The 16,542-nt window shown below is 45.0% G+C and overlaps 1 pseudogene; it reads left to right on the top strand.

Annotated features, from left to right (window-relative positions):
- The first annotated feature begins 5,527 nt into the window (after positions 1-5,527).
- On the top strand, positions 5,528-14,645 carry LOC115316568 (annotated as a pseudogene).
- The last annotated feature ends 1,897 nt before the right edge of the window (positions 14,646-16,542 follow it).

The raw sequence follows: 16,542 nt of genomic DNA, 5'->3' as shown, positions 1-16,542 counted from the left end.
TTTTTGTTTGTTTTTTAATTATGCATGGGAGAATTAGGACGTTACACACACCAGTTGGAGACGCGTTTCGAGCACCGTAGTTTCCACTGATCGACCTGCGAGACACCCCCGCTGAAGATTGGAAACTTGGACAGACCTGATTGGACTTCTATTGAGCGTACGTGCGCACAAGCCCAAGGCTACACGTTGCACGACGTGGGTTTTTAACCCCCTTTCGTGGGACCGCCGCAATGCCTTACGGCGAAATCATATTGGGCAATGCATAACGCATCGTTGCGAAACAACTCAACACAGCGTGCACATCCTTTTTTTTTTTTTTTCTCGCAATGTTTGAGTTTGACAGATGGGTTTTCTGAAAAATGCATACTTCTTATCCGCTATGTGATTTCGCATCGGTAGGAATTGACCAACAAATATAATTTGAAGTGAGGGATGCCGATTCAAATTCCCCTCAGAAAAAAAACAACAACAAAAAACAGGGTATAGCTTTACACGCCTTGACCCAAATAATTAGAGCCCTGCCTGGATAACAGTTTGATCATCCGATCCGCATGCGCAACTTTGTATCCGCATCCGCGAAATTCGGAACCGCATTAATTTTATATCATAAAATAAAGCATGAATAACTATTTTATAAAAGCATCTGGATGTTATACTATAGTCTATAAGCCGTCTCCTTGCATTCGTAAAAAGAACACTTCGTGTCAGAATACAGTGAGTCCTTTTATCGTATCTACATAAAAAAAAACGATAATTTTTTAGAGAGAAATTGAATTGCTCATACAGAGGGGCATATAAAATTCAGATATTGCACGGACGATGCGTTTCCAGGCAATAACAATGATATCTAATTGTTTTCTCGAATACAAAATATGACCACACAATCCCTTTGTAAAACGAACTTCAAGCAGACGCATGTTATAATTATGAAAAGTAACAATTAAATACAGACAAATACCATTGTGTAATTTTATTTAGGCCATACTATAAAAAAGTGGGAGAGGAAAGGCGCTCACTCACTGCTGGAAAATATCACAATATTCAATAATTGCAACAGCTAATATCGGTTTCAGTTTCAAACACGAACCCTCAACTGCATGCTCGGAACCATATACTTAAAAACAACTCAGTACCAACAGTCGAGAAGGAGAACGCGTTCACAGGCACACTTTTACTTGTCGAAGTTGCTGCGTAGAAGAAACAGAATATCGTGACAGATTCAGACCGGTTCGCCTGTCTTAAATTAATACCCGCTAATGACGAGTCTATCTCCGTTGGAGCACTTGATGCTGGGATGGCGTGCACGAACATCGCTTCAAGAATGAGGTCCGGAAACTCGTGCTGGCGCAAGTCCCACCGCTCCAGAGGATCGAATTCAGCCTCCTCAATATATACTTGCAGGCGAAGAAGCCACTTGCAGGCTTTTACTTTCTTGTGGCTTGTACGTTTCGGGTTTTCTTTGCCAAAGAAGGACACGCTTTCGCGAGACGACTGATGCTCCTGTATTCTTTACTTTTTCTCTAAACAGCATTATTGGCAAGATAGAACGTTCTGAAGCGCTCTTTGGTGAGAATCAAATCTTTCTTAAAGGGATGCTGAACAGAAATCTGGATTCCCAAAACACGCGGCCAAAAGCGTGCAACGTGATGCTACAAACACCAAAATATCACTTATACAGCGATCTCTCGAACGGATGACCGAATTCTTCAAAAAAAAAAAGAGGCGCATTTGGCAGGAATGTTGACGTCATGTTTCTCCGAGAAGGAGAGGGAACGTCCTCGCGTCTTCTCCGCCTCGCAGCCTTGAGGGAGCGAAGCGAAGAGGGGAGGGAACTAGGTATCTTGACTTCACGCGCCTCGTCGGCCTGGTTCAATCTCGACTTCTTTTTTTCCAAAAATACGGCCGTCCATTTGAGATATCGCCTTACTAGTAGTGTTTTAAGGATTGTAGCGTCCCGTCTACATCTCCAGCATTGTTTTTTTTTTTTTTTAAATCCAAATTTCGGTTCACCATTTCTTTAACGTAAAGAACTATTTTCTCCCCGATTGGCACCTTTTCTCTGAGAGAGTAGTTTGCTCCCGCAATACATTCAATGATGCACCTCATACTCATAGTATAACTCACTTATTCACTATAGACTGTCCAGTCGCAGATGTTTATGGACCGCCTCGGCAAAAATGTGGATCCAGACCGCAGATATCCCCATCCGATCCACAACCCACCAAATCTGATTCATTCTTACTGGCATCCGCAAGTTTACAGCGGATATCCGCGGGTAATCCGCGGGTATGCCCAGGGCTCTACATGTAATAACCCCTCAAAACTCCAATTCGGCGTACAGCGCAATGACGTCGAAACGACGGTACCAACTTTTACGAACGGCTTGATAGCCAGCTGGTACAACTTACTAAAATAGCTAATGTATATGTCACTGACTACAAGGGAAATAATCGAGGTTTTCTTGGTAACGCTGCAAAACATCAGTGGTTCTGTTTGTTTGTTTGTTTCTGTTATAGTGTTCATCCGTACTTTAGCTGTTTAATAAGTTCTATCGCACCGTTATCAGGGCCCTAGTAAACGTTGGGGCCGTCAGTGAGACGCCAGTGCGCTGTACGTCGAAATGAACTTTTGGGGTGTATTATAAGGGACAAAAAGGTGCAAGAATATACTTTTTTTTTTTTTCCTGAAAGTGGCTCCTTCGCTTCTCGCAACGGGTTCTTGAGCAAATTATGATGATGATGGTGATTACTATTATTATTATTAAATCTCTCCTTCAAAAAAAGAAAAGTAATATGTAACCCCGAGTCATTCTCAGTATTTAAATAAAGAGGAGGGAGGAGTGCGCGGGAACGACTTTTTTCACAACTCTTGAGAACGCATAAATGCCTTCTTTTGGCGCCATTCTAAAAGATGGCGCCACTGACGATATGCGTACTCCGTTCGCCCTCAAGCTGAGACTGCGGTGGAAGCTACGTCCTCATTGCACCGGTCATACAACCCTCTTTCGCCAAGTCATCACTCTCCCGCCCATACCCACGCGTAGGGAGCCGCGTCACGTGATGAAAGGGAGGCGGCTGATTGGTACGGCGGTCACGTAGCTCCCACCGCGCTCTCCGCTTAGGGGTGAACGAATGCAAGCCACTTTCCGCCTGCGTATATTTCCTCTTCATTTTTTTTTTTTAAGCATCATTTTTTTCGCTGTGGGTTCACAGTAATCTCGACAATGCCACAATTTAACACAAGTAGTGGGTGGATGTGATCTCGCAAACAGTGCAAAATCTTCAGCCTAGATACACGCAGATCGGAATAGTTCCAGGGCTATCCGACAAGTGGCGCCTGTATTTTTCCTCGTCGAAAACTAACGCGGGCACTCGGTCGCGCTAAAGCGCCAATGCTACGACCAGAGCGTCCATCCATTCACTCGTCTTGACAACAAAAAAGACGCTAGTACCGTTAAAAAAAAAAAAATTAGACAGGAAAAGAAGTCGACAATGCAGCGGCACGCCTGAGCGTTACCTGAGCGCGGCTGACTCATTCACAACGTAACCTAACCGAGTGACACCGGACGCGTGGAATCCGCGAGGTCAGAGCGAGACGGAAGCGAAGCGCTCGCCGTGACGTATGCGTCGTCGCGTGACGTCACTTCCTTCGACGCCTCAATGTCGCCAGCAAGCAGGTATCTCTGACGTCATGTCCGCCTGGGCGGCGCATTTTGCGTTGCTGTGCCGCTGAAGTGAACGTGAGAATGGTGACTAGTCAGGCCACTGGCCTTATGCGTACCGTTCTAGACGTTCGTCTAAAGAAAACTTTGAAAGCGGTGTCTACAACTGCGCTGGGCAAGCGTTCCCGTGTATACACGGAAGTGACGAAGGTGTGACGTCACTAGTGCGACAGTGGTATCTAATCGCCATTACTCCTCTTATAATATCTTTAAAAAAAAAAATACTTCAAATATGAGTTGTACAAAAAAAAAATAGAAAGTACTTTATAATTCCCACCGAGGAACACCCGACAGATGTTCCTTGGTGGGATTGCTTGCTGCGCTTCAACTTCAACACCAGACAAGAACTCGTCGGTCGTCGTTGGTTTGTCCGCGTTTGTCGCGGGTGTTGGTCCTTGCAGTGGGACAGCATCAGCGACACAAAACTCTGTGGTGTCGCCGGACGAAAATCGGCGTTTGTCGCTTTAGTGGGGCGAGGCTACAAGTAAAGCAAAGCGCATATAAAGGCACCCTACCTGCCTCTCCCGCGACTCGGCAGGAAAGCTTCCCTTTGAAACGCCGAATGTAGCAACGGATCGCGCAGATCAAGTCTTTGACCGCCTCCAGTGTGTCACGTTTCTGTAAAAACTAAAACGCAAATTAAAAAAAAAAAAAAAAAAGTTACAGGAAAAGTTAATCTTACTACGGTTATTATCAATTTGTTTCACGGTAGATAAAAATTAATATAGAAGCACTACATTGGGGGCAGTCGATGCGCTATTCATTTGAACATAATAGGGAGTCTTCGTAGACCTCATTTTCCCTCTCCGCTAAGCCCTCCGGAACGAAGCCGCTACTGCGCCTGCGCGCCGATGGCCTTGACAGTAGAGTGCCGGGCATCGTAGCGGGTTGCGGAGACCGTTGCGGGACGGCGAAAACCATCTACGAAAACTCCCTAATGAGGAGTGAGCGGAAATCGTGTCCTTTGTCGCGTTTTAGTTTCCATTGGTAGTTTTGAAGCTGTCCCGGCGCAAGCTCGCCATGGCAGACTTTTGGCGCTTCGCCCTTATGACTCCGTCGTCAGCAACTTTCGTCGGTGCATGGGTCTGCGTAATTAAACAGGATCCCGGAGCAACTAAGGAGTCAGCTTGGAAACCAATGCGGGAAGAAACCGGTGGAGAGCGGGAGGGGACTTAGAGGGTAGACGCAAAGCTCTACTCTGGCGTCTCCACGCATCCTCCTCTCCTTCACTGTCTCAGAGCTGCCTCCTACGCCGCACTCCGCAGAGCAGACTGATGATGGCGTTCCAAACAAAGTCATGCAGGCCGCCAACGCGTCGGCTCCGACGCATCCAAATATAAACCTCCACGAAGCAACTCCATAAGAACCGATCATCTCAAAGCCACCGTGACCCGACCGATTCCCCTCCCCCCCCCCCCCCCTTTCCCCGCCGACATAAACTCTAACGGGTGTGACGCAAAAAAAAGAAAAAAGTCAGCACCAAACAAACCCAAATAGCCGCGAACCCAAACACAAAGGGAAACATTTTCCCGAATCCCCAAAATAGCAACTCCCATCCCACGCGCAATACACGCGCGCCAGTTCGGAATCAACCCTCTTCCCACGACGCGCCCTCCTCCTCCTCCTCCTCCTCCCCCGCTTCCCGCGCCGCCAAAAAGCACGCCCGATTGGACGACGCGCGCCGTGACGTCACGGCGCGTCCCGCTTACGTCACGCGTCGCATCTCGCACTTCCCCATTTCTCCCTCCGCTAACCCCAATCCCTCCAATCCGTTCCCGTCGCGTCAATGAATGACGTCACAGCAAAATGAAACTGCCGCTGACGTACGTTCCCGAATGCCGACGGCTACAAAAGGTGCAGGTACGATGCAAAGCGAGCACTGAGAGCGGCCGCATTTCCCCAATAGGGAAAAGAAAAACCTAGGCTATTTCAACCTCCGCGACAATTGAAAGGACGAAATGGTGACGTCACGAAACTAGGGACATGAAGCACAAACGATCTAAACAACCTTTCTTCCTTTCATTTTTGTTTTTAGAATAAAGAGTTCCGTTTTTATTGGGCCAATCAACAGCCTCCCTTTCATCATCTGACCCTTCACTCAGCACGTGGGTAAGGGCTGGAGCGTGATCACGAGTCGAAAGACGGACGTGCGACTCGTTCAATAAACACGTGGCTCCCACTGCACTGTCAGCCTAAGAGGTTTAAACGCCATCATACATTTTTTCTTCTTCGTTTTTAGGTCACATCAAAATCCGAATTATCCATGCTATGCGAAACTTGGTTTCACACCAAGCCCGAGAGAGAAACCGGCCTTATCATCCAATGGACCCAATCAAACAGAGCTAAAAGCGCATTGTCATGCTGCTCGTTGTCTTCGTCTGTAATCACACACACAAACGCACGATCACGGCGCCTTTACCTGGCCGCGTAAAGTGAAACGGAGTATAGGCATAGCGCACTTTACGAAGATAGCGCGGAAAAAAAGACAGAAATCCTTCGTCCATTCGACTCGCTTTCCGGCGTATCATTAGGTAACCCGATGCCCTTCTCCAAGGCTCGGAATAGTATCGTCTCTCTTTGTTGGCGGCGCGGGAGGGCACTCGTTCCTTTCACCCGCCCACTGGAGGAAACGCGAACGTGCCCGCGAGCCCACAAATTCGAAAAAAAAAAAAAAAAAAAACGCGCACTCCGCGCAAGGCGCGTTGCGCCGCAGGACATCCCTGCGTGCGGGGGAAAACGCACCTCAGGAGCTTAAAACTAAGATTTAAACTATATTTTTTTTTTTTTTTTTGGGGGGGGGGGGGGGGGGGGGGTACGGTATTTTAGATGGGCGGCATACGTTTTCTGCGTTTACACCTCTAAAAATAGGCCGTTTTTTGTGTCTGCTTTTTTCTTCTTTTTTTTTTAAGTCATATACACGACAATTACTGGTAGCAAATATTCTCTGAACGTCAGCGGGGCTATGAAAATGAGAAATATTAGAAACCTTAGTTAGTTTCTCAAGCTTCATTCCAATGAACCCTGAAAAAACAAATTAAATTTTCCATCGTTTTTTTTTTTTTTTTTTTTTTTTTCCAACTGGTATTGCCCTGCTGACCGTTCAGAAAATCTACCCACCACACTAACTTTTTTTTTTCCTTTTTTTCCGAAAATCTTATACACGTTTGAGAACATGATAGCGAGAGTAAGAACGAGACAACAAAAATGCACTAACTTCAACTGTTTAATCGTCAGAAAAGCAAGGGTATAAATACTCTGCATCACCGCGCCTTTCAACCATTCCCATGCAGAGTATTTACACCCTTGCTTTTCTGACGATTGAACATCTGAAGTTAGAGCATTTTTTTTGTTGTCTCGTTCCTACTCTCATCCCAGTCTTGAAGCGTTAACCATGTTCTCAAAGTTTCAGTACCAACTCGCTCAAGAATACGCGTTACTCAACACTGTTAGACGCACGTTTTTAAGTGGTACGTGGTGAAAACCACATCTAGTTTTCAATCATCACGTAGCAGACAAAAACGTGCGTCCGGTAGATTTTTCGAGGCGACAGTTTTGATATTTCTCAAGTCTCAAAAGAAAACAACATCCAAGATCATCCGGTGGGCTAGTTGGTAGAACACTTTGCGAATTAGACAGCCCAACACGACAAGGAAAAGTAGAAGGGGAAGACCGTACAGAGCGCTCTGTCCTGTCTCCCTTTTCTACATTTCCTTGTCGTGTTGCCCTATGCAATTCACAATATCATATACTGCATCGAAAAAACCGGTTGTTTTCATCTTTCTTCTTTTAGTTCATGTTTTATAGCCTACTTAGAGGCTATTTGACAATTCCCTGAAACTCGGTAATGGCGATCCTTAAGGCACCACCGGAACACTTCCTCGCAACGACAAAAGAAAAACATCGTACTGTAACGACATCTTACCAATCGCACACGTATCGGTCGCTCGAAAACGGTTACTGATAAGAAATTTACGTTTAGAACAATGTAATTTTTTTGTTTTGATGCAAAAAAAAAAAACAAACGATGCGCGAAAATTTGGGTATATAATACACAGAAAAAACTAAGTATTCCACAGCCGCCCACAGATGGCGCCAGTATGCTCTCTCGTCGTATGAGATAATAGGAGGTTTTAAAGAGGCACTGAGAGGTTGAAAACGATGCCTGGACATTACCCTCAAAATTCGAAACTTGAAAACTCTAAATTTCCTAAACAAAAAATTAAAAAAAAAATTTCAAAGCCGACTTTGATGTTTCCACGCGATCCGCGCCGGTGCAGCGACGTCAAAGATTGAGTCGTCCTGCAACTCGAGTTTTTTCTCACGCCCCCAAAACATTCCAACCCCAAAGTGTTGGGTTCGCCAGCGTCCCGCAATCAACCGCTCTCCTCCATGTCTGCCACCTATCGCTGTGAGCAGACGACGCATCACTTTCGAGTTCGAAGTTCTTTTAGGGCTCTTCCAGCGATCTCGAATCGTTTTAAACAAAGCGAAGTCGAAGAGAACGCGCAGTGGACTTTTGTGAGCGACGTGAGGGGTCATGTCGGTCGCGCCCGTTCTGCGTGAAAGGCTGCCCCGGCGGAGTCACAACCGAAACAACGGTACACAGACACCAAAACCCAGACGTTTTGACCGTCTGACGATTTCGATTTCGAAGTCTGAGAGGTCGCCGGGCACCTAAAAATGATAAATTCGTCCGATTCCCCGACTCACGCATCATCCTCAGTGCTACATGTGCCGAGAGGCGCCAGCGCCGCCATGTTTTCCGAGGAAGGATAAAAAAAAAAGTTTGCGACATCACTCCGATTTTCGGTATTTCAAAAGGAAGGGCCGTACGTAGTGCGTTTGCAACTGCATTAAAAAAAAAAATAATAATAATAAAATGTTCTACGAACGCCGGTTTTAAACATTATATAGAAATGTCGCTTACAAAATGTTATAAATTTCATAATTTTGACGTCACAAATAAAAAGCGAAGAGGTGAGAAGGGGGAGAAACACGCCAAAACTAAAATAAAAAACGCGCGAGTGGTATTTTTTTTTTTTTTTTTTTTTTTTTTTGCTTGCAACTTGCAGCGTTTTAGACGAAGAAAAAAAAAAGATCTTTGGGGTTTTAGTGCCCGTCTAAGGCACACGGTTGCAAACAGTGGCAACGTGTGAACCGTGGCTCAACAGTTCGTCACGACAACGAGAACGACTACAACAAAAATATACTTTGACGAAATCTTACGGACCGCAAAACGTATCAGCCGTTCGAAAACGGTTTCCTAAAGAACTATCTGCTAGGACTGTACACTGGTCGCAATCGCGAATACTTTTTTTTTTCTCGTGTTTTACTTACTCAAATACCGAAAAAAAAAAAAAACAGCCAAAGAAGCTGGAACAATTCGAAGACGAGGTGACCAACGGTGCATTCCACGAGGAACGTCGCCAGAAGAAGGTTTCCACAACTTCCTTCAGCGCCTGACCGACTTTCCCCGCTTCCACACAAAAGCGCCAAAAAACAACAAAAAGTTAGCAAAAACAAAGCCCACACGAGCGTCCATTATTTTTCTTCTTTGTCTTTTGTGTGTGTGTGCGCGCATTTTTTTTTTTTTTTTTTTTTCTGTAGGGTTTCTTTCGGGGCGCCTGTTTATTTATTGTTTTTGCTTGTTTTTTTTACCGCGTTCTCACTCGTTCGAAATTTCTTCTTGACCCAAAAACCTCCCTTCCTCCTAAAATCGAATCGCGCGTCGGAGCAACTAGTGGGCGTGAAGACAAGCGAACTCACGCTCGGCTCACAACACGTACACTCACGACACTTATAGCGCGATCATGACATCGGTGTTTTTGTTTTTGGCCTAGGCAAAGAAGCAACCGTTGCTAATAGGCAACAAGATTCGCACGAAAATAACAAGATAAAAGACGACATGGAAACAGTAGAAGCCACTGCTTTATAAGTTATAACCCCCCCCCCCCCTTTTTTTTTCCAATAGAAAAAAAAAAAGTCAGTTTGGCCGTTCGTGCATTTTCCGCTAAAGTTAGCGGAAACATTTAAGTCACGTGACCTCTACGTCAATTCAGGTTTGCCGCTAAATTGGGTGGGGATATTGAAGGCACGTGACTTGACTTCGCGACACCTGTACACCAATTTAGTTTCCCGCTAAATTTAGCGGGAACGTCATGCGACCTTCGTATCCAGTCAGTTTCCCCGCTAAATTTAGCGGGGAAATTGATAAAAAAAAAAAAAAAAAGATTCTTCACTCTCGGAAACGACTGATTAATTAATGTCTTCTAAACAAATTTAAACGATCGCTCCTTGAATACTGAATTCCACGCACCATAAAGACTTCGATGATAAATGCCGTCGTCGATTAATTTTCTCGATATTGTAATTCCAAAATTTATAATTTCTGAATCAAAACTCAAATGTTAAGTGTACACTTTTTTTTTTACTTATCTCAATAATAATTGGGCTTGTGTGGATATTTATACAGCGTGTAGTTGGTCAGCCAATTTCCTTATCTCATAACAAACGCTATCTGTAATTTGTTCATATATTTACAATTGCACATGTGCATAATTCCCGCGACTGATAATTGCTGATGCTATAATAGGATATACTTTATTCCAAATCTTCGCCTATATTGGTTCGTCTTGGTTTCCTTGCGCTTTGGATGTTACAATATTCATTCATATTGCATTTGTTATGTTTAGGTTGCACTATACTGAACCGTAAAAGGTTAAGGGGGGGGGGGGGGGGGGCTGTAAGGCACCGTGCTTTTAACTCACGCGTTAAAATAATCCGCTAAACAAATAAAATAAAACAAATTTCGAACTTCATCGAATCTCTCCGCGTCATTAACTCTGCAGCCCGGCGGAAGCCGACAATAATACGTCCCTATACTTTCGGAGTATTCAGTAGTAAATTACCTGGCGGAGCACTTCGCACACCGTCGCAAATTACGCCGCCCGCGCGAGTGTATGCCGGCGTGAGCATAAAACAAACGCCTTTCTCACGGGTTAACGAGGAACAAAATCACCGCGTCCCACGCATACCGCTCGTTAAGGCTCAAAAACAACAACCAGCTTCCACTAATTGTCTTCCCCCTCTCCCAGCCGGTTAACAGGAACGGTTGGCATTCAGGGACACGGCAATTGCTCTGCTCTAACATCCGCTCCTCACCCTAGGAAAAACCATTATTGCATCTCGAATACGACCCGCGTATTCGAGATGTATACTTTCTACTTCTGTGTAAAGTTCAGAAACAGTATAATTTTACGTATAATATCAACTCAAATACCAGCGTAAGGTTTCTTCCATGATGCCCCTAGTGGAAACCTTATGCTAGCTTTATTTTCTTTCTTTCTTTTTTTTTTTTTTTTTTTCCTTTACCTGGTCTTTGGGGTTTCGTCGAACCAAAACGATCCGTGCGAATCAAATAGACTACGTAGTAGTGCCAAAAACATGGACAGAGTAAAGATTTACGACGACACACGGCAGTGTGTTTTCGTCAATGCACTCTGTCCCCCTTTTTGGCACTTCTAGTACGTAATAAACTAAGCACAACTCAGCATTTTAATGCAAATCAAACAGCTCTTTTTTTTTTTGCTCAGTTTTACGATTGTGAAACGAACCATTTGGCACAGCTATAGACGCTTTACACACGCGCCAAATTACAGCCGCCATTGCTGACCTTCTCTTGTCTTACCGAGATGCCGAGCAACTGAAACGGTATTTGACGATCCTCTACGAAGGCCGATGCTTTAGAAAAGGACACAGTTGAATCGAATATGGCAATAACCTGGCCTGCTATGGTAATGATAAAGTGAAATAAACGGAATAAGAGGAAACAAGAAACTGAAGGTCAGTTATGGCGGCGTCCATGCACTGCTGCTGCGCAACTAGTACAACACAGACCCAACCTCATAATCAACTTTTTTTTCTTTTTTCCCCCTCGAGGAGAAAAATTTGTTTTTCTTTTTTGTAGATAATTTTGCTTTTAGTATGCACAGAGCAAACAATTTATTCCTGTTCCTGCTTAAAAAAAAAAAAAAAAAAAAAACGCATTAGTGAAGATGGTTGATCCTTGACAAAGGCTACCTTTTGCATTTCCTCACCACTGAACCTCAAAAGAGCGTGCTCGTCCCCTCCACCACCTGAAAAATTTCGGACAGTGCGCACGCCAAACCAACGAACGGCAATGACCCTTGTTTTGTAGGGGAGCTCCGGCGAAATATTGATGGTCACTGATTTTTATTGAATTTTCACCGCGTACTAAATATCCACCCGTGACCATGTCTACGAAATATTGAATCGAACTATTAATTTCCCTTCGAGGAAATGAATTTTGAAGTCTGTCACTCTAATTGCAACAACGACCGGGCGCACTCTTGACGCTAAATGCTGTGTCCGATAGCAGATGACGCTCCTCCACGGCGTTGTTGTTGTTTTATAGTGAGCGCCTGTGGCTTCGCGAAATGCGTCTGGTCTGGTCTGGGTTGTTTGCGGCATGCGATAGAAGGGAAAGGGGGGGGGGGGGGGGGGGGGAGATTGTTCATTGGCTGTGAGGTACAATAACACCACGAAGGAATGCAGCAGAGTGACACCTTATTGGTTTCCGACCGAGAAGTCTATGAGACGGAAGCGGGTCCGAGCAGTCCGATGCGAACTCTGACTCCTACCGTTCGCGTCGTGCTAGAAAACAGAAAACGTAGAAAACGTCACTACGAGATGGCGGATCAGCAAAGTTGCAGGTTAGTTTCGGTTTCGGTTATATCGCATTTCCGAGGTACTACTCACGGTGGTTCGCAGGTGTCGCCATCTATCGCGCATGCCCTCAAACTGCTGAAATCTTTATTTATTTTTTTTTCCTTAAGATACGATTTCCAATAACGACGTAGCATTGGTGCAGACGCGCTACACGCAAAGCGACGCTGGGCCCCCATCTTTCAAGTCAGCTTGCAAACAAACATTCCTTCGATACTAACCCATAAATAAACCGTTTATAGTCACAGCCTAAATAACGCAGGGCGTCGCGAGTTTCGAACATTAATTGAAGCGCGGTTTGATACAATTGATTTTTTTATTGCACCGTTCTAATACCTGCAATATATCCGATAACGATGCTACGCATGCGCAAAGGCGGTGGCGAAGTATCGGGTATCGTTATCCTAGTCGCCAGAACAATACACTAAAACTCTAATAGAAGGAAGTTTTAGTATCGTTTCGATACCACCGCTAACGATACCCGACAACGATACGGGTACATGCGCAAAGGCGTCGGCGGATTATCGGGTACCGTTATCGCAAGTGTACATATAGTACTAGAGTCAAGAAACAAGACTAAAAACAAAACAAAAAATAAATACGACCAATACAAGGGAGAATTAGAGATAATAAATTTCGCCTCCCAACAGAAAACAAAATTGCACAGAATGAACTACCAAACAAGAAAACAGCGTGGGCAGAAAGCTCGACACCATTATCGCTGCTGTTTCTGTTACTTCATTTACCTAGATGGGTGGATGGTACTGGCTCTACTCTTTATATCGGGCGGTAGCTCGCGCCACCTAGCCGACATCAGAGGAGACGAGTGAGGCTGCAAACACTTGTCACGTTGTCGACGAGACGTAAAACTACCCTTCGGAGGGAAGCAGGCGCAGCGGGAAGTTTTGAGTAATTTTAATTGGATCAGTATAATTATGAGAACGCTGAACACGTCGCTAACTGAAGGTACGTAAACACACAAAAACCTGGTTGGCAAAAAAAATAAATAAATAAAAAAACACGATCTAATGTAGATATACGATATCTCGTAAACAAGTGGGATTAGTTGTCAGCTTTACCGAGTGCAGAATGAAACATACAAATCGTTTCTTTACGATGTCGCACACTGCGCGGCTGAGTGAGTTCGAAGCACCGTTTTGTTTTACCGAAACGATACGTTGTTCTTCCTTATCATCCGATAAATCTACCTGGTAAATAGAGTTCAGCGCTCCCAACACAAACATCTGTCGAGTGCGTTCAACTTTAGCCTCTGTACAAAAAAAAAAATTATATTTTACGGCATTTCCCAGTCACGGCGAACCGAAAACAATAGCAGCGCGGTCTGTACCCCCACAACATGCACACGATTTCTTTTGCTTCTTCCTACAAAGCGTTTTCTTTTTTCTTTTCTATTTCTTATTCCTAGGGTGGGCGGTCCCGATGTGCTACCAACGTTTATTCGGGTTTCTTTTTTACGAATAATTCTTTACAAAATACCGAATGAGGAGGCAACGGAAACTGTAAAACCGACACTTCTGCTAACCGAAGACTTTGAGCGAATCGTTTTGGACAGTCCGATACCGCTGCAGACGCGCTCAGAGCGCCAGTGGGAGCGCCTATTATGACTACTGTTCTGGGAAGATAAAATCTGCAAGAACTTCCCTTCATCGCTTTTAAGCAAAGGCAAAGAAAGAAGCACATTCACTTACATTCACACCCATCTTCACATAAACAAGCATTCACACTAACATTCCTCCACTCATTCACTTACAGATACATTCACGGAAACATACACATGTTCGTATAAACCTATACTTACACTTGTCCTCGCGCAAATACGCGCGTTAGCACACACTGGTTCATTCTCTCGCATGTATTACATAAACACACACATTCAAACAGTCACTCATACCCGCATTCACTGATTCACTCCCTCACGCACGTATCTTCACACACGCACGCACACACCTTCACACAAGAACACGCACCATGACGTAAACACACGTTCATACGCTCACTCACAAACACACGTCTTCGCATAAATACACTCATTCACTGTCACACACCTTTACACAAACGCGCACATCTTCAGACAAAACACGCATTCACTCACTCCTTCATACACAGGTCTCAACATCAACCCGCACACCTTCGCACAAACATAGATATTTTCACATAAGCACACATTCACCTACACTCGAAATGGTACCCACCGATTCGCCCACCCACTCACACTCATCCACACACATCTTCACCGAGACACGCACAGGTATTCACACAAACATTGACATTTAAACGCAGATTCACAGAAACATTCCCCCGCCCCCTCACATTCATCCTCACATAAACCCCCACGGATTCATACACTAGCACTCACAAAGAAAGCGACAGAAAGAGAGCACAAAATATACGGGGTATACATCGCATTTGCGAGGTGGTCGATACTAAACAATGCTCAAAGAAAGAGAAAAAAAAAGAATCCGAAACCCACTTTTACCACCGTTTGGCATTCAAGAGGCGCTCTCGAAACGCCCCGTACGCTCTTTTGAACCCCCAACCGTCGAGCCAAACCCCCGTGGAACAACGCACACCTCCTTCATTCTTCCTTCACCTCTCCCCAATTCCCCGACGAAACTCAGATTTTTCTCTACACCGAATCGTCGACGTTTCTCTTTACGCGCACGAAATATTGCACGTGACTAGAGCCCCCAAAATAATCTACGCGTTAAAAGGGCATCGGCACACCATTTGCCGATCTCCTTGTGGGCGCCGCCATTTTGGTACCTAGTGCAGGGCGGACACAACAAACCCCTTCCTCAAAACTCCGTCGAGCAACACTGGCGGTATAGCCATGTCTCGGACCCTTTTCTAAGCTAGGTGGCGCAAGCTACCGCCCGTTGTGAAGGGTACAGCCGCTAGCATGCATCCGTCCATCTGTAAACACAAAAGCGTGCGACTGGTCCCAGTCCTCACACCGAACGCCGACACAGCCCTCGTGTCCAATCCGCTTCGCTCGCCCTGACTTCTTGAGCTGTAACTCATTACAGACGGCCTGTACGTGTGAAAAGGGTCCTATTGGCGATCGATTTGTACGATTCGAAGATGCGGCTTCAAGGAAGCCTCCGGCGATGTCGTTTTGTTTTCTTGTGCCTCGGAGGGTTTTAGCATTTCTGGAGGACGGAAAATGTTTCCTGCTATTTCAGATACAGCTTCGAACGACTAGGTGGCGCAATGCTACCGCCCATTATAGAGGGTACAGCCGGTTAGCATCCATCAACGGCTGAAGTGCCGTTACGCAGGAGCGCAGCTTGTGTGGTGGCTCTCCACGTGACAGCCTCGGCTGGCTTTGACAAGTAACCGAGAGAACGAAAGAGAGAGAGAAAAAGAAAAAGGCAAAAAAACTTAATTTAGAAAAAACACACACGCAAGAACGCTATTCGCCGTAAACATCAGATCAACCCAAAGCAAGCCCCACCGCATGAAAAACAAAACAAAGGTTTATGCGGGTGGTCGGGGGAAAATAGGGAAAGGCAAACGTCGCCTCAAAGCAGGGAAAACACACCAAGAATGAGAAAAAAAAAATAGTCCAGCGCTAAAAAAAAAAAAAAAAAAATATTAAAAAAACGGTTTTGTACAAAGAGACAACTGGGGCACAATACGACGCGTCATCGAATAAAAACGGGAAGAGTATGCGGTGTAGAAAGTCATCGACACAAACACAACCTACAAAAGAAAAAGAAAGGGGGGGGGGGGGGGGGGGATACGCAACCGACTATTTGAAATCTGTGCGGACAAATGTCCGCAATATAAAAAAAAGGATCGGTGTCTGAACATTTTGTACCCAAACTGCAAAATGCAAAAAAAAAAAAAAAGAAAAAAAGTGAGAAAAAAAGCGGGGGGGGGGGGGGGGGGGGGGGGAGGGGGGTGATATGACGAAGTCGTCGAAATATCAAACAGGCGTAAAGATGCAAAAAGAAATGAAAATAAAACGGTGACAGAGAACAGACGACAAAGACAGCAAAACAAAAATGAATAGGATAAAAAAAAAATATATGACAACTGGAAACCACGAACCG

This window comes from Ixodes scapularis, unplaced genomic scaffold (assembly GCF_016920785.2).
Source record: "Ixodes scapularis isolate PalLabHiFi unplaced genomic scaffold, ASM1692078v2 PGA_scaffold13__105_contigs__length_92229423, whole genome shotgun sequence".
NCBI lineage: Eukaryota > Metazoa > Arthropoda > Arachnida > Ixodida > Ixodidae > Ixodes > Ixodes scapularis.
The sequence above is the reverse complement of the archived record's forward strand: the minus strand, read 5'-3'. Positions and strand labels throughout refer to the sequence as shown.